At 38.3% G+C, this 20401-nt stretch overlaps 1 pseudogene; it reads left to right on the forward strand.

The window, feature by feature from the left end:
* The first annotated feature begins 2616 nt into the window (after positions 1-2616).
* The window catches only part of LOC149562565 (cytochrome P450 709B1-like), a 40332-nt pseudogene continuing 22547 nt past the window's right edge, over positions 2617-20401 (forward strand).

The raw sequence follows: 20401 nt of genomic DNA on the forward strand, positions 1-20401 counted from the left end.
GAAATTTCTTTCTTGGAACTTAAGGGGGCAAAATAACCCCCAGAAACAATATTCTTTAAAGCAATGTATATTCTAGGAAAAGGTTGATTGTTTGTTAATCCAAGAAACCAAAATATCTAGTTAAAATTTTAGTAGACTTGTTGGTCATATTTGGCTAGGGACTGCCTTTATGCATGTGGATGCTGATGGAGCCTCAAGGGATATTGCCACCATGTAAAACCCATGTTCTATGACTAGATATGAGTTATGGAAAGACAAAAATTTCCAAATAAATGAGTTCCAAACTAGTAATGAAAGATGGGGGCCTATCAATATCTATGCTTCTAATAATAAGATAGGGAGAAAAAAACTTATGGAATGCTAGAAAGGATAATGGATACTATGAAGGAAAAATAGATAATGTGTATGGGATATTTTAATACCCCACTCTACCACTCAAAAATGTTAGGTGGAAATAGAGACTTCCCTAAAATTTTGCAAGATATGCATGATTTTATGGGAAAAATAAATTTAATAGATGTAGATTTGAGAGGAAACCCATTCATCTAAACTAATAATAGAAAAGAAAGTGATCTTATTCAAGTAAAACTAGATAAACTGATGGTGATGGGGAACTAGAATCAGCTGAGTGATTCCTTTCTAGAGAACCTCCTAAGAATAGCTTCTAACCATTCCCCCTTAATCTTCCATTGGAGGATGGGAGCAAAGGAGGTCTAAAACCTTTTAGGTATGAAATAATGTGGGACTCCCACCTAGGATTTAAAGATCAAATCCAAGAATGGTGGAACATAAGGATAGATGGTACTACAATGTATAAACTAACTCAAAAATTAAATAATATAAGAAGAAATGTTAAGGGATAGGCTAAGAGTTCCTTTGGAGATTTGTTCAAAGTTAAAAGAGAAGTGGAAGAGAAAATTAAAAAATTGTAGGGGGATATTACTGAGGGTAATAATTTGGAAGAAGCTACACAAGAAGAAGAAGAGTACAAAAATAAAATGGAAGGACATCATTTTGAGAGAGGTAATATTTTGCAAGCACAGATTGAAAGTTCAATGGTTAACTGAAGGTGACAAGAGCACTACCTTTTTCCACAGGTTAGCCTTGAAACATAAAAGAAGAAACATGATCAATATTTTGAAAGGAGAAGGCTTATAAAAAGGAAATTAGAATAGGAAATTAGGTCATAAGAAGAAGTTTGATAAACATGATCCCACAAATTCTAGGAGAAGTTGAAAATAATAGCATTCTAGGAAATATCACAGAGGAGGAAGTGAAATGGGGAGGATTGAATTGTTTCCCCCAACATTCTTCTAGAAATTCTAGTATATTATTAAAAATGATCTAATTTGTGCAACCAAAGATTTCTTTAAAATGGGGAAGATGCCAAAAAGGATAAATAAGACTTTTATTTCTATGGTCCCTAAGACTCCAACACCCATGAGTCTCCTTGACTTCAGACCCATAAGCCTTTGTAACATAGTCTATAAGGTTTTTGCCAAGGTAATGGTCAATAGGATTAAGCCCTTCCTAGAGAACATTATAAGAACACCACAAAGGGGGTTTGTGTCAAGGTGACAAATTCTAGATGCTATGATAAGCACTCATGAGATCATAAATTCAATGTAGAAAAACAAAATACCTAGTATGGCCTTCAAACTAGATATCTTTAAGGCTTATGATAAGGTAAGATGTTCTTGAAAGAGTGGAGTTTAATAAAAAGGTCATAAACCTTATTAGGATGATGGTGAGTACTATCTAGTATGCAGTCCTACTAAATGGCTCTCCTTGGGGTAATTTTGATGTAGGGAGAGGATTAAGGCAAGGGGACCCACTATCTCCCTACCTCTTCATTATGGTGGCAGAGATGTTGGGGAGATCATTTACCAAAGTGGTAAATACAAGATGTTTTAAAGGTATTAAACCTACCATTCCTACTGAAACTAAACTATTATAACAATTTGTAGATGACACTTTTTTTTTTGGAGAATCCACTATAATGGAAGCCAAAGTGTGGAAGAGTATCCTTATAAACTAAAAGACAACTCAAGTTAGCAAATCAATTACTCTAAAAGTAAACTTTATTTTTTTAACACTGATGTTTTTATGCAGAGGAAGATTAGGAACATTTTAGGCTGTCAGTCGGCTAACCTCTCAAATACTTATCTTGGTATACCTTTAACCACCAAGGAAGTAACAAATAACAAATAATGTTGTGAGATAGCAATAGCGATGGGAAGTGATAGCGATAGGAGTGGAGGGAGCGGGTGTTTTCAAAATTCAAATTCATGCAAGAGCGGGAGTTCCTTGGATGGTCTATTTTGGGTCCCTATACTGGAGCATAGACAGCAAGATGGAGGCTGTCTAGCTACTCCTAGCATTGGGGATAGGTCAAAAAGCATGATTGCGGGTCCAGCTGTCCTAATCAAGGAAGTAGCCAAGTCTCCTTTGGTTTCCAAAACAAATGTGCAAGGAACTACAAAATAGTCCTCACTTTTCAGGGTAAAACCTTCTCGTAAGTCCTCTTTCTCACTTGTTAAAACTATTCAAAATTTGGTGAAAGGTTCTTGTGCGATAGCCATCTTAGATGAGATTGTGGACCAAAATATTCAGACTATGGCTTCTACTTTGGTTGGGAAATTTTTGGGGCCTAGACCGAGCATTGAAAAAGTTAGGCAGCTCATAAAACAAAAATGGGCTCTCAAGGGCCAGGTCTCGGTCAAGGCTATGGAGAAAGGCTTTATGTCTTTCGATCTCACTTGCTCAGAAGACCTTGATAGCATTTTGAGTCAAGGGCAATGGGCCATGGGTCATTCTTCCCTTGTGCTCCAGAAGTGGTCATCTAGCATGAGCTTGAATGATTCTTTTTTCACCCAAGCTCCTGTGTGGGTAAGACTGCCAGAACTGCCACTTGAATACTAGAATGAGGACGTCTTTGGGGGAATAGCTAGGATCTTTGGGGAACTCCTCTCAACAGATCTGATTACTACTTCCAAGCATCGCCTCAATTTTGCATGCATCTGCATTAGGGTGAGAGAAGGAACAGACATGCCTGAGTTCATTGAACTTCATTCCAAACTTGGAGTGCACAACCAAAAAATCATCTATGAAATGATCCCCTTTACATGCTTCCTCTACTTGAAGGCTATTCATAAGGCCCACCAGTGCCCCAATGAGGCAAAGAAGAAGATCATGAAACCAGTCATCCTTGATCATACCGTGAAGCTTGCTACACACCCTTCTAGAAAGGGAAAGATGAAGCTACTCTGGAGGCACAAACTTTCTGTGGTGCAGGGGAGAAAGGCTATTAGCCTAAAAGACACAGTAGCGAAGGACACTATTAAGAAGGATCCCCCGAGGAGAAGGCTAGTTCCCCCCACCTTGAACAGGGTCGTGTTTTGGAAAAGACAATCTCAGACCTGTTGGAGGACCCAAAGGTGCAGGTAAGCTCCCCCTCCATAGCCACGGGTCCCATTGTGGAGCAGAATCTCCCTCTAGAAACTATAGTGCAGTCTTCTCCCACAGTGGAGGAAGGCCCTCTTTTGGGAGCTACAGTCTTGAATCGCCTAGAATGGGAATCCCCAGCCCAGGAAAAGGATAGCCAAGCTAAGTGTCTTGCCCTTGAGGACACTCTCGTTTCTCCGAGGGTCATCACTAGCAAGGGGGGAGATTCTTCTACCCTTATAGGAATTGAGGCCAAGCTTCATCTCCTCATTAAGAACACTAATCCAACATAGCTCGCCCTATGGGAAGATAGGTTAGATAATAGTGCAATGGATAGCCTTGATGATTGGTGCATGGTCAAGAAGAAAAAGAAGAACTAGAAGAAAACTCCCCCCCCCCATCTCCTGCTTCAACCGGAAGTAGGGTTAAAGCTAATATTGGGTCACCCCCCAAGGGAGTAGGAAGAAAGAACTTAAATCAGATTCTACAAGAAGAAACAAGAAGGAACCTGGTAGATGGAAGCCAGAGGTCCATCAAGGATTTCTCATGAAATAAGAAATGAAATTTATCTCATGGAACATAAGGGGCCTTAATGGGGCTCACAAACAAGAACTCATTAGAAATATGATTAGAGATCAAAGACCTAACTTCTGATGTTACAGGAAACTAAGATGAAAAGGGGCCTGGTAAGAAGGATATCTTTCAGTACAACTTTTTGCTGCAAAGCTTCTAATTCGGATGGAGCTTCAGGTGTTGTCCTAAGCTTGTATAACACCAAAGCTTTCAAGTTAACTACTCTTTACAGAAATACTAATGCTCTTCTTTCTAAGGTTTTTCACTTCCAAAGCAATGAATCTTGGTTAATTCTTAACTTGTACACCCCCAATACCAAGAAAGAAAGGAACTGATTCTAGACCAAGCTCCTTGGCATCTTATCTAATTGTAACTTGAATAAAGAGATTATAATGGGGGACTTCAACTCGCCTCTATCTAATGCAGACAAAAGGGGGGGTCATGCCCCAGATCAGGATAGTTAACGCGACCTTGCTTTGTTCATTCAACATCTCACCTTCTTGGATTTGGACCTTCAAGGTGGTAGCTTCACTTGGTCTAACAGAAGAATCAAGGGTGATAGTATTCGGGTTTACCTTGATAGAGCCCTCATCTCCCCTGAATGGCTCCTCTCCCACTCCTGTAGAGTATCCCTCCTCCCCAGGGTGGGCTCTGATCATTCCCCAATTTCTCTTTCTGCCTCCCCCCTTTCTAGCAACAAGGCCTTCCCTTTCTACTTTGAGAAAATGTGGCTCTCACACCCTGCGCTGGAAGGTAATATTTCCCATTGGTGGAGCATTGAGGTTGAAGGCACTGTAATGTACAGAGTTGCCTAGAAGCTAAAAAATGTGAAAAGAAACATCAAATCATGGAATAGAACTGACTTTGGCCACATCTTCCAAGAGAAAGATGAGATATCTAATTAGCTCTCTTCTATTCAAGATGAAATCCAACATTTAGGATACAATGCTCATAATAGCCAACAAGAAAAGGCCATCTTTCAGATCTGCACAACATCATATCTAAGGAAGAGCTTTTCTGGAAACAGAGATCAAGAGTCAGTTGGTTGAAGGAAGGAGACTGCAACACCAGATTTTTTCACCTGACCACCCTTAAGCACTGGGCTAATAATAGAATAAACAACATTGTTAAGGGCCAGGTTCAGGTTACCAAAGAGGATGAAATTGAGAAGGAAGCTATCTGCTACTTCTCATCTCTCCTCTCAGTTGATCCTTCCCTCTCTGGGTCTGAACAAGAGGAAATCTTGTCGACCATTCCCCTCATTCTTGAAGTTCACCACAACTCCATGCTGAAGGCAATCCCCTCCTTGGAGGAAATCCATCAGGCCCTCTTCTCTCTCCTGGAGGATAAAGCTCCTGGCTGGAATGGTTTCCCAACTTTTTTCTTTTAGATCTTTTGGAATGTAGTGAAAAAGGATGTGGTTAAAGTGGTTCAAGAGTTCTTTGGAACCAAGAATTTTCTTAAAGAACTTAATGCTACCTTTCTGGTCCTCATTCCTAAAATCCTGGGTGCCGATTCTCTGGATAAATTCAGGCCCATTAGCCTTTGCAATTCCTTCTATAAGATCATTGCCAAGGTTCTCACTTCCAGGCTCCTCAGAGTTCTCCCTCTAATTATCTCTCCTCAGCAAACTAGCTTTGTCCCAAGCAGGCAGATCCTTGATTCAATTGCTTCGGTTCATGAGGTTATCCACTCTCTTGAGGCAGGAAAAAAGGAAGGCTTCCTTCTTAAGCTGGACCTATCAAAAGCTTACGACAGGGTTGATTGGAAGTTCCTCTTTGCTATTCTTCATGCCTTTGGCCTCAATGATCAGGTTTGCAAGCTCATCTCCCAGCTTGTGTCTTCACCCTCTTTGTTAGTTCTGGTCAATGGCCACCTCTCTCCTTTCTTCTCCCCCTCTAGGGGTCTAAGGTAAGGAGACCCCATCTCTTCGATCCTATTTGTTATCATGGCGGAATGTCTTGGTAGACTGATCCAGAAGAAGATCAGGGATAGGTGTTTAGTGGGTTTGAGGCCTTCTTCGGGTCCATCCACTTTCACTCATCAGCAATTTGTGGATGACATGATTTTGGGGGGTGAAGCTTCAGTTTGGGAGGCCAGGACTTTCAAAAGCATTCTTAATTCCTACACCAAGGGTACTGGACAGGCTATTAACTTAGACAAGATCTCTATCTTCTTCCTCAACACTCCTCTGGAGAGGCAAATAAAAATTGCTCAAATTTTGGGTTGTGGCATTGGGTCCCTGCCGACAACTTATCTTGGGCTTCCTTTAGGCTCCAAACCCTCAGACTCCTTTTGGACAAGCATTATCGACAACTTCATTAAGAAACTTGCTGGTTGGAAAGGGGCCACCCTCAGTCAGGTAGGTAAATGCACCCTAGTTAACTCGATTCTCCAAAACCTCCCCACCTATGCCCTTAGTCTCTTTGGGATTCCGGTTAAGTTTGCGGATAGAATGGAGAGGATTCAAAGGGACTTTCTCTGGACTAGAACTGATGACCACAAGAGATACCACCTAGTAGCCTGGGACGAGGTTTGCTTGCCCAAAAGCCAGGGAGGTCTTGGAATCAGGAAAATTTCTCACCTCAATGAGTCCCTCTTAGCTAAACTCCCTTGGCGCATCTTTCAAGGCACAGGGGTTTGGAGGGACATCTTGGCTGAGAAGTACTTGGGAGGCCTGTCTCTCTCCTCCATTTTCTAGGGGTCCAAGCTGTCGTTGGGTTCTAACATTTGGAATGGTATCTTGAAGGCCCTTCCCGTTGCTAAATCTAGGGCCAAATGGAAAGCTGGAATGGGAGACAAAATCCGTTTTTGGTAGGATAGCTAGCTTTTTTAGGAACCTCTCAATAACCATCCTTCATTCAACAGGTGGGCTGATTAGGCAATAGGCAGATATGGTATGTTGGTTAGGAACTATAGAAATGGGAATGAATGACACAATCTGGCAGAGCTTTCATAGGATCTTGAGCCTTTGATGGCCTCTTTGAACGCTATCAACATCAACCAGATAGGCAACACCATAGTCTAGGGAGACTCTTCTGGAGGCCATTATACTATAGCCTCAGGCTATCTTTCCCTTGTGGGCATAGGGGAGAAACCTATTTGGGCCAAGGCCTAGACCCCTAGATTAACGCCAAAAATCAACATTTTCTTTTGGCTCCTCTTGAAAGACAAAATCCTTACCTTGGATAATTTAGCCGAGAGAGGCCAAATTATTCCCAGTAGATGCTACCTCTATAAGCATGACCTGGAAATGGTTAAACACATTTTCATTCACTACCCCTTTTCCTCTAGAGTGTGGAGTCTTCTGACTTCCAATATGAACTTCTACTGGTGCCTGCCAACCAGTATCCAAGAATTCTTCATACAGTGGAGTAGCAACCACAAAGGCCTGAACTACCAAATTTTGAATTCTTGGATTATCCCACACTTTTGCTAGGGAATCTGGAAGGAGCCCAACAACAGGATTCAGAGATAGAGAAGCTCCTAAGGGTATTATAGCAGAGAAAATTGATAGCCTCATGAAAGAGAACTATTCCACAACTAGAGATGGAAACATAAAGGACGGAGGGAAAATTAAGACCAGGAAAGAAGACAAGATCAAAAGAAGATAGCAAGCTACTTGGTCCTTCCCCCTTGAAAACTAGCATAAAGCCAATTTTGATGGGGTGGCTAAGGGGAACCTTGGTCTCGTCGGATGCAGTGGAATCATAAGAAACAGCTTGGGAGGGGGCAATGCTGCTATCTCCTCCCCTATTGGTCACCAAACCAACCATTTGGTTGAAGTCAGTGAAGCCAAACTCACTATTAAGCTAGCCTTGTACTCAGGGATTGAACAACTATGGCTTGAAGGAGACTCCCTAAATATAATAAATTGTATTTTAGGAGTAACCAAACCATCATGGACCATTGAAAGCATAATTGAGGACCTAAAAATGGACTTGAGTAAATTTAAAAATTACCACATCAGCCATGTCTACTGTGAAGCTAACGTGGTTGTTGATTGTTTCGCAAACACAACGGTCACATTCAATTTGGTGATGACGTGGGGAAACAATAATCATTTTCCGGCGGTGGCTATGGAGCTCATCTAAAAGGAGAAAATTCAAGCCACCAACTCAAAATATTTTTTATGATGATGAGACATGCTAAATCATGTTTTAAAAAGGGAATCATTTGGAATTATGCGGAACCCACACCGTTTCATAATAACATGTACGGATTACACGAGAAAAAGAAAGCCAGAGTTAAATCCAATAACACACACATTAAAGCTCTCGTCCCTAGCAAGTTTTTCATCTTTGAGCTCTACAATTCTATTAAGGGTTTAGGGTTAGAGAGGTATAATATCGCAATGGTGGGAGAAAGGATTAGAAGAGAGCCATGGGGAGAAATGGAGAGCTAGAAAGAAAAAGGGAAGTTTTGGAAAAAACTCCAGAAGGGCGGCATAACTAGCTTCATGGAGAGGCTCCATGGTTTCGACGTGGGGGTTACCAAGATTATGGTTGAAACCTGGCACAACGAAAAGGTCAAAATTGATGGTGTCTCCCACCAAATCACAGAGGGTCTCATTGTGGAGGTGACAGGCTTCTCCCAAGAAGGCATGAGCTTCTTCAGGGATAAGAAGATGTTTGCCAATGCTGTCAATTCTTTTGTCAAGAACGACAAGGAGAAAAGAAAATTGGTAAAGATTGACACCTACTATGAAATTGAGTCCATCAAGAAGATCTAGGGGCATGTTCTGAGGATCATCATAGAGTATGTCACTTTGGAGCCCAGGTTTGATAGAGTCAGGATCAATCATTTTGTTCTGCTTAATCATTTTAGACATAAAGTGAAAATCTCCTTTCCTTTCTATATTTATACTTCTATGACTAAGAATATAAAGAGTTACAAGAAATGTCCTATCAAGAACCCTACCCTTCACGAAGGTCTTTTGCTCGTCACTTTTGAATTTTTGAAAACCCAGACAAGAGTCAAGTCCATTGGGGTTTCGGGTGGCTCCTCAGAGGACACTGCTAGCTCAGACTCAGGGGAAGTGCGCATTGTGAAATCTATCAAGTCTGAAACCCCAAAAGCCAATCCCTCTCCCTTCCTCCCTAGTAGGAAGAGCCCTAGGTGCCCTCCCCCTAACCCTCCTTCCCCTTATCCTAAGGAGTCTAGTGATGAGTCAAATACGGAGTCGGAGGAGGTGGATTCGGTGGCAGAGAAGGAAAGTGAGTTGGAAGATGACAAGGAGAAAGATAATGACAAGAAGGAGGTGACCCCCTTGGTAACCCAGGATAACCCCAAGAAAAGAAAATTGGACCATACCCCAACCCATGATCATCTCAATGACCACGCTGATTTTCCCCCTAGCCCTACTGTGCCCACCTCCTCCCTGGAGGTCCCCATTTCGCCCCCAGAAGAGATGATAGAAATCATGGTTGAAAAGGGGGGGGGAGGCCATCAGGAAAAATAAGAGAAGAGCCTGGAGCAATTTCAATGTGGATAGGGTTAGTATGGGCATTGTCAGAGAACCTACTAAAATCCAAGTGTTGGGGGATCTCGACAATAGCACCCACTATGACGAGCTCCTTGACCCGACTCTTCTGGTTCTCTCTGACAATGTTTGTGAAACGGGTTTCAACTTTCTAAACAATGCAAAGAATAGCCTGATTGATGATTTTTGCTCCATTAAGTGGCTTTTTTAGAAAATTGAGACTCTGAAGGATAGGTCCAACTAGACCAATAATAGGGGGGATGTCAAGGATCATGAGGCCAGAGGTAGTAAAGACCAGGTGGGCAGCCAAGAAAAAGACAAAAGCTAGGACCCCAGAGACAATTAGGAGGATAGAATCACCTGGCTCGAGTAGAAGGTCCAAAGGTTGGATTTTGTCCACCAAATTGTGACTAAATAGATTGTGGATACCCTCCATACCTTGAATGAAAACATTGTTAATCTAGGGGACTATCTGACCAATGCCAGTCTTGTGGGGAACGTGGAGCAGAGTACAGAGCACAGAACCAGCTGGGAAGATCCTCATAAAGAGACTAGAATCTAGGAAAGTCAGGGGGACTAGATGCATTTCCTCCCCATGATCTAGGAGGAAGAGGCCAACCAAAAGGAAAGTGATGCTACAGAAACCCTGTAGGCAATGGAAAAGAAGGGACACTAGTCTACCCGCCAGGCTCTATTCCTGGCCTTTGTTTCTTAGGCTTCGGGCCTTTTTGTTTCTGGCCTTTTGAGGTAGCTTTTTTTCTATCTTTTCTGCTTTAAGTTGTTTTTTGCTATAAAACTTTGGGTTTCAGGATCCTTGTAAAACCTGTTTTCCTAATAAAAAACAAATAACTTTTGGAATACCATTGTTGAAAGAATCCAAAGAAGCTAATAGGATGGAAAGGGAAAATTCTTAGTAATACGAGAAAACTATAGCTACTCTCTACAGCTCTCTAGGGCTTTCCAATTTACTTTCTATCCCTTTTTAAAATAAACCAAAACATGGCAAATAGAATTGAGAGAATATAGAGGAATTTTCTTTGGTCAAGAATGAAGGAAAAAAACAAATTAAATCTTATCAATTGGGAGGATTTTTGCAAATCAAAGGAGAAGGGTGGTTTGGAAGTGGGAAGAATCAAGATTCTAAATAAAGCCCTTGTTAAAATTAGATGGAGGCTAGGAGAAAACAACATAGATTGGAGCAAGATCATGAAATCTAAATACCTATCTAACTCCTATTTACTCACAATATTTTTAATAATGACCTCTTAGGAGGATCCAAAATATGGATGAATATTGTCAATAGCAGAGGTATACCTAGGGAAGGGGTGAGATGGATTATGGGCAGTGGGTAAAACATTAGGTTATGGGAGGATAATTGGAGTAGGGGGAAACTGTTAGCTTACAAAAAATTTAGAATACTAATGGAAACATTGAAGGTAGAGGTGGGGTTGAGAGTGGTAGATTATATTGACCCTAGAAGGAAGTGGAAGAAATCACAAAAAGATATTTATCCTCTAGAAGATATTCAACTACTTAAAGAACTTGAAGAGTTGATGGAAGCTCAAAGACTCCCACTTCTAATACTAGAGGATAAAGTTGTGTGGAATATAACTCCTAGTGGCCATTTTAAATTCAAATTTTATTACAAACTTCTCTTTTGTAAGGACCCTTGTCCTACAACATGGCGTAAAGTCTAGATTAGCAATCTTCTACCCAAAATCAACTTCTTCTAGTGGACTATTTAACATGGTAAAATACTATTGTTGGACAATTTGAAAAAAAGGGGTTTCTTTATCATAAATAGATGTTATCTTTGTAAAGAAAAAGAGGAGAGCATCTCTCACCTATTCCTTGAGTACCCATATAATCTAAGGATCTAGTTGCTAGTGTGGGAGAAATTTGGACTATGTTGGGTGCTAAAGAAAAATTTGAGTCAATTTGTTGAAAACTACGATTTTCCCTTTTATCACCCCAAGCTAATATTCCTATGGATAATTGTCCCACCATACATTTTTTGGCACACATGGAAGGAAAGAAATGATAGAATCTTTCATGAAGAGGAAAGACCTGTGAAGGTAGTTATGAGAATTATGGAGAGACTACTAAAGGAAAATATAATGACTACCAAATGTGAGGCACTGAAGAAAGAACTAGGAAAGAAATATTAACAAATAGACAAAAGATGGGGTATTCACTAGAACTTAAATCATTTTGATAACTCTAAGGCAATAAAGAGACAATAGACAAGATGGAAACCACTAACAATAACTCAGCTTAAATTAAACTTTGATGGTGCTTCAAGAGAGGGTGTGAGGGTAGTGGGTGGAGTGTTGATGAATGGAAATGGTGAAGGACTACTAGTTTATTCTAGGAAAATTGGTGGAGAAAGTAATAATATGGTTAGAGTGATGGCTCTACTTTGGGGCCTACAATTGATTAATGATATGCAAATAAAGGAAATAACCATAGAAGGTGATTCTAAATTAATAATTGATATGGAAAAGGGAGTCTCTCAGCCATGTTGAAATATCCAAAATATTATCATGAATATTAGACATATCCTAAGTGGGATGGGAAAGTTCAGTTACAACACATATATAGGGAAGGTAATATGGTGGTAGATGCTACTACTACCATGGGGATTGAGTTAAAATAAATGATGTGCTGGAGAAGTATGGATATCCTAAAGGAGGAAATTAAGGCCTTGATTTGCAAGGAAGGGGGATGATCAAAATTTGAGCATGGCTAAACAAATAAGATCAATGCCAAATTTGGTAGTATCATCTCTAGGAAGGCGAAGCTTGCTAAACTTAACAAGAAGTATAAAGGAAAGATGACTAGACACTTTCGTTCAAGTTTGACAATAAATAGATGCAATTTGAGGCAAGAGTTATTTTGCAATTATGGTAACATAATGCAAAATTTTAAACATTTTATTTTTCAAAGTGTGAAAAAAATCATCATGGATACTATCAGATATTTTAGGAACATTAGAGTTATGATGAAAAGTATGCACAAATCCTATAATGAAAAGGCATAGGATTTTGAACCAACTCAAAACCATGCTTGTAGGATGTTTAGAGGTCATAGAGATTAAAAATATCCCTATTGTAAAAAATCTTGAGGGTAATAAGGCTCAGATGCAAATTATTGAGGTGGCAGGTTCAAGAATCAACGAAGAAGAAATGGGTGGAGATTTGAATCGATTAGAGCCAACTAAGATGGAAAATTTTAAGGAGAGCATGGTGAGTTGCTTCCAACTAAAAGAAGGGGGCTTTATTCCTTATATGAAAGCAAAGGTGGGTTATGATTAAAATTGTGCTCTTCAATTTTTGAATGGGTGGAATGACCACAGAGTTACCATAAATGGTATCATGTTCCAAGTAAATGAGGAGGTTATTACTATGGCCACTAGTTTTTCCTTGAAGGGAAAAAAATGGAAGAAGGTTATAAAAATGGTGGATGAAGCCAACATGAATATATTTTTGCTGAGGATGAAGAACATATTCACTATAGGGGAGGCTTCCAGAGGGATAAGCTACCAAATCCTTGGGATGATGTCAATCTAGTGACCATGAAGTACCTCACACTCGAAGGCAAGTTTGGAGTCTATTATTATTATCACTTCCCTTTCTTGAACCATTTTAGAAATAGAGACTTTATTTCTATTTTATTATTTCTATTACATTCCCTTGAGGACATGATTAGTGATGTTAGGGAGAAGAGAAGTAAGGGTAATAATTTCACTATCATTCACCAGGGTCTGACTTTTAGACTTTATCAGTTTTATCTTTCCCTCTATCCCCTTAGGGTCATTTTTATTGATAATAAACAATACCAAAAGAATTCCCCTGCAAGTACCAGCACTAGAATTAGAATCCACATGTCACACCCTTTCCCCTAGTAAGGATAATAAGAAAAAGAAAAACCCAGACCTGGTAATTGAACAAAAGGGTAGTAAAAAAATCAAAATAAAAAATCCAATGGAGGTGGACATTGGGGATTCAAAGGAGAAGGGAGGAAATGGTAAGAGAAGATTGAGGAGGTTAGCCAAGTTACAAGCAAGGTATAAAAAAAAGGCCAATAGATATAGGGTCAAGGAAGCAAAGGAGGAGAATTCTGAGAATAGTGGGAGAAAGTTGGAGGATGAGAAACATTTTGACTCCAAGAGAGAAAAGGTGAATAAGGAGAAAGAAAAAAGTGAAAACTTTATTGATAACACTTGGGTGTCTACTAGCAATGTCAAAACCACTGAGACTACTCATGTGTTGTCTAGTTTTACTTTGCAGCCTATCACCTTCTATGAGGATAGCAATAAAGTGGATAGCTCCCATATCACCATATCCTCTCTAGAAAAGGAAAAAACCAATGTTTTTGCTAACCCCAAGTTTCACAAGATGAGACCCAGTCATTGACAAAGGTTAAGGAGGTGCCTAAGAATGTGGAAAAAGGAAACAAGGAGAAGGAGGAGGAATAGAATGAGAAGAACACACAGATGGAGAAAAGGGTCAAATTTTTAGAGGATGGGTTTACTCATCCTCTAAATTTTCTCTAAAGGGTACCCATGCTACTACAACTACCCTCTAATTACTAGCATAAGAGAAGGATGAGTTGGGCTTGGACATGGAGGACAACAAACTCCTGTATAAGTTTCTTGCTAAGGATTGGGCTAAGATGCTTCTAGTTGGGAATGGAAAAGTTAAGGATGACAAATAATGTTGGTCTCTAGGAGTTTTAGCCCTAGTTTTTTTTTTTTGTTTATGCAGTTACCTTGTTTACTAGTTTACAGCTTATTCTTAGACTTGGGTTGGCTTGTTTATGCCAATATTTATTATGTTTTGAACAATCATAGTATGTTTAGTACTATAGTGTTTAGAATTAGTATACATGATACTCTGGTAGTTGTGAACAATTGTGTGTTGTTTTTTGGTTGGGTTGGCTTGTTTATGCCAATAATTATGTTTTAAAAAATCATAGTATGTTTAGTACGGTGGTTATTAGATTTAGTATAGATGATACTCTGTTAGCTTTGATGATCATGTGTTGTTTTTTGGTTACTAGTTGTTGTTGTCTATAGCAGTGTTTTCTCTTTACTTGTTTCTATTGGCAATGTGCTAGTTGTCAGCTTTTTGGTTGTAAGAACCAACCTCCTTGTTTTTGTCACTTTTTGTTTCAAAAACTATATAAAATTCATAGGAGGTTGATTTAAATTTTAGGTAGGACAATTGACTTACAGACTTCTTTTACATGATGATATAAGTGAAGAAATGTTTTTACCTCCATCATTTTCCCCAAATTTGACAATAATTTGGTAAAGGAATGGAATGAGATTATAAAGGAAGTTGCATAGAAGCCTTGTGAATTAGAGCTTACTAGTTATATGAGGAGGTTTTTTGCAAACATTTTTATGAGGGTAGGATTTTTAGTGGACTAAAAGAAAGGTGGAAAAGAAATATGTGATGACATCAAGGGATTAGAGGATATAATGAATCAGAACTATCATTATCTATGGCTTCCATGTACCAGGTACACCATGATTACCCAATAGACTCTGTAAAGAAAGAGTAATTTGGGATTTTTTTGTTTCTTTTGAACTTTGAATTCACATTTCTATTTTCCCAAAAAAGCTATATCCCCATGCCCTCAAATCTAGAGGCCTAGAAGAGAAGAAGATTGGACAAAAACTTGAAGAAGATGATAGAGAAAAGAAAAGAGAGTGGATCATTTGGCTATGATCTTATTTTGATGCTCTAATTAGAAAAAAAGAATGTTTCTTTAGATGACAGGAATTTCCAATACACAACACATCAAGTAATTGATGAGTGCAAGGGATTCTTCTTGGCAGGAAGAGAAACCACCAGTGTTCTTCTTCCATGGACAATAGTATTGTTGTGTTAGTGAATAGATTGTATTTCTAATTACACAATGATAATTTGCTCTATGCCCAAGACTTGGAAAGTACAAAAATGTTCACAACAGTTGACAAAACTTCATGTTATTTGTTTTCTCTCTGTATTTATAGGTACAACTTACTTTAAAAGATCTATCAATGAATCAAAAACCAATTTTGCAATTTTTCTAGAAAGCCCATAATGACTCTCACATACTCCTAGGTGGTGAGGTGATAATTCATTCATATAATAAAAATAAAAGAACTCACAATCTTTTCATCATAACCATTAATTCAAAGAAAAGATTATGCAACAAATATTTTTTCAAAAAATAGTTACGATAAAAAAATAAAAAAAATAGTTTTTCCAAATAGTTGCCTAAAACATGATTATAAGTAACTATCCCGATCAGACTTCATCATTGGTCTTTTCCTCTTCACCCATAGTTTTCCTTACCAATTTTTAGCTTTTGAAGGTGTTCATGAATTATTCCATCACATGGGAATGGAGGTTCTTTAAACTCAGTAGCTTAGTCCTACAAACATATTTTTGCATTTTGAATTCTTTGATTTTTAGGCTCTATCATGGCATGAGATTCCTATTTAGACATAACATGGATTCAATATTTTCTACTGTGGTGAAATCACTAGCAATATGTGATTCATTATCCTTAATCTTTACAATAACATTGTTGAAGCTCTTTGTTAATGCTTTAGAATTCATGTTTCCATCATCAAATTGTAGAATTCCTATAGGATTCACTATATTCATATCTTTAAGAAGCTCCTCATGCATCCTAGCAATCTTGCTTTTGATGGATTTCATTTCTTTAATTGCTTCTTTGTAGACCGATTCTTTCCAACCCATGTTATTTTTCATGATGAACAACATACATGAATCCACAATTTTCATAGGGTTCTCACTTAGAAATTTAAGCACTCCAAAAATTTTGACTTCAATCACCTGAAACATAACAGCCTAACACCAACTCCATTTGTTTTCCCACCCTAGAATAAGAGTTTGAATCTCTCCCAAGAGTATTTCCTCTTTAGCATACATAGTGGTGAATTCTAGGATAAACTTATTACCTTCCTTGATAATGGAATTTACCTAATCCTACATTGGATCTAAGAGCAGCTTCCCCTTTTGCATCCATTTTACCAATTGTTGGTTGTCTGCAAAATTAGGATCAAAAGATTGAGGGGCTTGAAGAACTGGTAGGACTCTGAGATTCATCAATGAATTAATATAAGCAGCCATGGTCACCACTAAGGCCTTGAGTTCCCTTTTCTCCTTGCTATGTTTTTTTGACTAGGTTAACATATAATCAACAAAAAACTTAAAGAAGTTATTGCCTATATTTCTGTTGATGGTCCCAAGTTCAACCGAAGTAACTATGAAGCCTTCACTATCAATTTTCTAGATTCAAATTTTTTCTTAAATGTGGCTAGTTCTACTTTGATTTTCATAGTCACTGAGTCTTTAATTAAATGGGAGCCAATTTTTAGCTTTTTAACTTTGGAACTATGTGTTGCATATTTTGTTACAATATCTTTTACAGGTGTACATACTGGCTGCTAAAATTTTTTTCTTACTAAGTGAGCTAGATAACTAAGATGGGACGATGGGATTAGCAGAGATTTCTTGAGTATCCCAGGTAGGTCTCATGAATTTAGGCTGGTTTGCCTTAGGACCTTCAATAAATTGCACATCACCATTAGTATTGTTTGAGAAACCAAAACCATCACCCGAATCCTATCCTTGGGTCAATGTCTTTTCCTTCTAAATTTCTTGTTGCATGAGGGCTTCAAACTTGGTTTTGGATCTGGTTCTAGGAGCCATGTTCTATGTGGGTGTTGGCATCTTTTGCTACTAGCCAAGAGTCGAGACTCCACTTGCAACAGGAGATGAAACTTGGATGTTAGATGTGAGTGGTTCAAAAAAAGAAACCATTTTTGGAGATGGTTCATTGACTACTTTCATGCTCTGCCTCCCTATCCAATTGTCAATATGAGTGAGAATGGATCTAGTTCTTAGATTTATATCATCTTCTTCTTCCTGATTCCAATCCACTTCTAATTGTCTTGACTCACTAGCTTCCTCCCACCTAGGTTCAACAATGTCTAAACCATCTTCAACTACTCCTTCAAATTGAAACTTCAATTTGAGGGAATTGATCCGTTGAATTTTTAATTTTGAGTGGTCTCTTTTTAGCACTTCTTCCTCATTTTTACAATCCTACCATAAATCCTCCAGGTGTGGGATTATTTATAACTAACCCTTAAGACCAAGAACTTCAGCCACAAATCTTTTACTATCAAAATCCCTTCTTCCTTGGTAAGAGCCAAAACCAAAGGCAAGAAAATTGCTTCCTATGACTGAAGTGTTGATCATGCTGCTACAAGTCAAAGGGCCAAGCTTGACAGGAAACACCGACTCCCAATTCTCTTGTGGTAGATTATCCTTCTTGATAGAGAATAACTACTTGCAGACTTTGGCTAAAATAAAATAGTCAAGTGCATAGCATGGTAACGTCAATGGTTCATCCTCAAGCCCACCTACTCTTAAATAGGTGAACTTAGGGAACTATATGTAATAGCTTCCATAGTTTTGAATCAATTTTTGGGCTTTCAAGGAAAACCTAGGCATGGGTGCCATTTTCAGAGATAAATGCACACTTTCTACCAATACATCATGTACCTTTCTAAAATTTTCTAACACTTTATCTCTTTGAAGCAGGGAACAATATTGATAGAATATTATTTCCTCACTCCAAATTTTGTGAGGTAAAAAAGTAAGATTACTAACACAAGCAATGTAGCATGTGAGATAGGAGGTCATATATACATTTTCCTTGGATTCCTTAGCATGTCTAAGCTATGTTCTTAATGAGCTAGCAATTATTTCATCCCAATCCATCCATTGTTATCCCTTTAAAATAATCTCAACATAACACAACATCCATTATTCAAAAAGGAGGACATCGATTGAACCTTTAACTTAGTGTAACATCACTACAAGATTATGAATATGGGGTTTTAGGTGATCTTTTGTGACTATCTTGGGTAGCCTTGAACATCTACCATAATTAGTCATTGTCCACTTCCTAGCTAGGATGTTACTATATTCTCTTGGGGTTTCTTGGTATTCAGCTAGTGATTGGATGGGAGAAAATGTAGCAAATGTACTTTCTGGTAGATGAAACACTAAGGCAATAGTTTCCCTAGATATTGATGGCACAGGTTCTCCATCTTTATTTAGGATACTTTTACTCCTTACATCATAATGGTCAATACAAAGTTGGAGTAATTCAGGGCTTAATGGGGCAAGAGGGAAAGTTGCAACTTCAATCAAACCACTAGTCAAAATTTCCATACAACCATTCAATTCATCACTCACTCAAGGAAATTCAACTATAACTTTTTCAGCCTAACACCTTCTAAATTGGTATCACAAATAATGGGTTTCTTGCACTCCAAACTTGACACATTCACAAAAAAATGTAACATAGATTTTATCTTAAACAAGGAAAGCAAGGCTCAAACTGATTCTATTTTGAAATGCAATAGATAGTAGAACAAAAAGAAGGTTTTTTTTGTGTTCTCACCTACAACTTACCGAGAAACATAACCTTTTTTATTGTACCTTAGCAACTCCTTCAAATATCCCTTCGCATGATAAACAAAAATAAAAACTAAACTCTTTTTAAGGGAAAGAGAACATACATGCAAAAGTATAGCCTCATAATGAGGCATTCATGATAGATCAACTACAGCTAGGCTCACACGTTCAAAATCTTTTGACATGACCTTTTATTAAATACTTCTCTTTGAGGCTATAGTAATGATGATTAACTTTGTCTGATAGCCAATCCTTCTTTTTTGGTGAAAATATCTTCCATTTTAAGTCATGATGGCATTTTTTCATGCTTGAAATTAGGGCACCTCTTTTGAATTATTACCTCCTAACATGGTAATTTACGCCATGTGAAAACGACAGCTTCACCAACCCACAATCAATTTCTGCCAAAGAACCTTAGTTATAGAACCACTTCAAACTACTTTGAATCAAGATTCAAAGGGGTTTGATGTAGTTCAAAAGAACACTTTGAAGTCTTGCACGAATTACCTGTAGAAAACAAAGTTTAGGGTAAAAACATTTCATTGAATTGCTTTGAACTACTTTGAACCGAGGTTCAAAGTGGTTCAAAGAGGTTTAGACAAACACAAGGAATGGTAGGAAGATTTTGGAGACTTTATACAATATTTTCAATGATCAAGAGAGCATGAAATGACAATCAGAAGCTTCAATGACTAGTTGGGAAATTTAGGAAAAGCTCAAAATAGGGTGAGTCATGATATGGCTAATAGGGGTTTTGAATGGAGACCGGGTATGTAGAGTACACAAAGAACGCAGAAAACTAGAAACAAAAGAAGCACCAAAACCACACAAAAAACAATAGGAATAAGAAAGAAAATAGAAACAAAGCCACAAGCAAAAGGTATGTACAAGATCAAGACCTTTAAGACATTAGATCCTTATTAACTTCAAATCCTGCCCATTATCTAGATAAAGGGCAGAATCATGCCATTTGGGTAACTTAGATGAAAAATGTTTGGACCAACAACTTTAGAGATAATAAATGACCCTTTCTAGAGGGAATAAAATTTTCCATGTGCTCCTTTAGGTTCTCTCCTCTTATCCCACAAAAGGACTTCATCATTTTTTAGGAAACTATGAGGCTTGGTTCTCATATCAAAAATTTGCTTCACCCTCATCTGATGCTTCGTAATATGATCAACAACCTTTTCCCTTTCTTCTTCTAATTTTTTCAAATACATTATTCTCTTTTCTAGAGATTCTAAAAAAAAAATGATCCTCAATCACAAATTGCAATTTCAAAGTAGACAACTCCAGAGGTAGGGATATTTGAGCACCAATTCCATATACCACCTCAAATGGAGCCATGCCAATGGCCCTTTTAGGGGTAATACGATTAGCCCACAATGCT

Source organism: Cupressus sempervirens, chromosome 4 (genome assembly GCF_028749045.1).
Source record: "Cupressus sempervirens isolate cs-2001-9-10 chromosome 4, ASM2874904v1, whole genome shotgun sequence".
Classification (NCBI taxonomy): domain Eukaryota; kingdom Viridiplantae; phylum Streptophyta; class Pinopsida; order Cupressales; family Cupressaceae; genus Cupressus; species Cupressus sempervirens.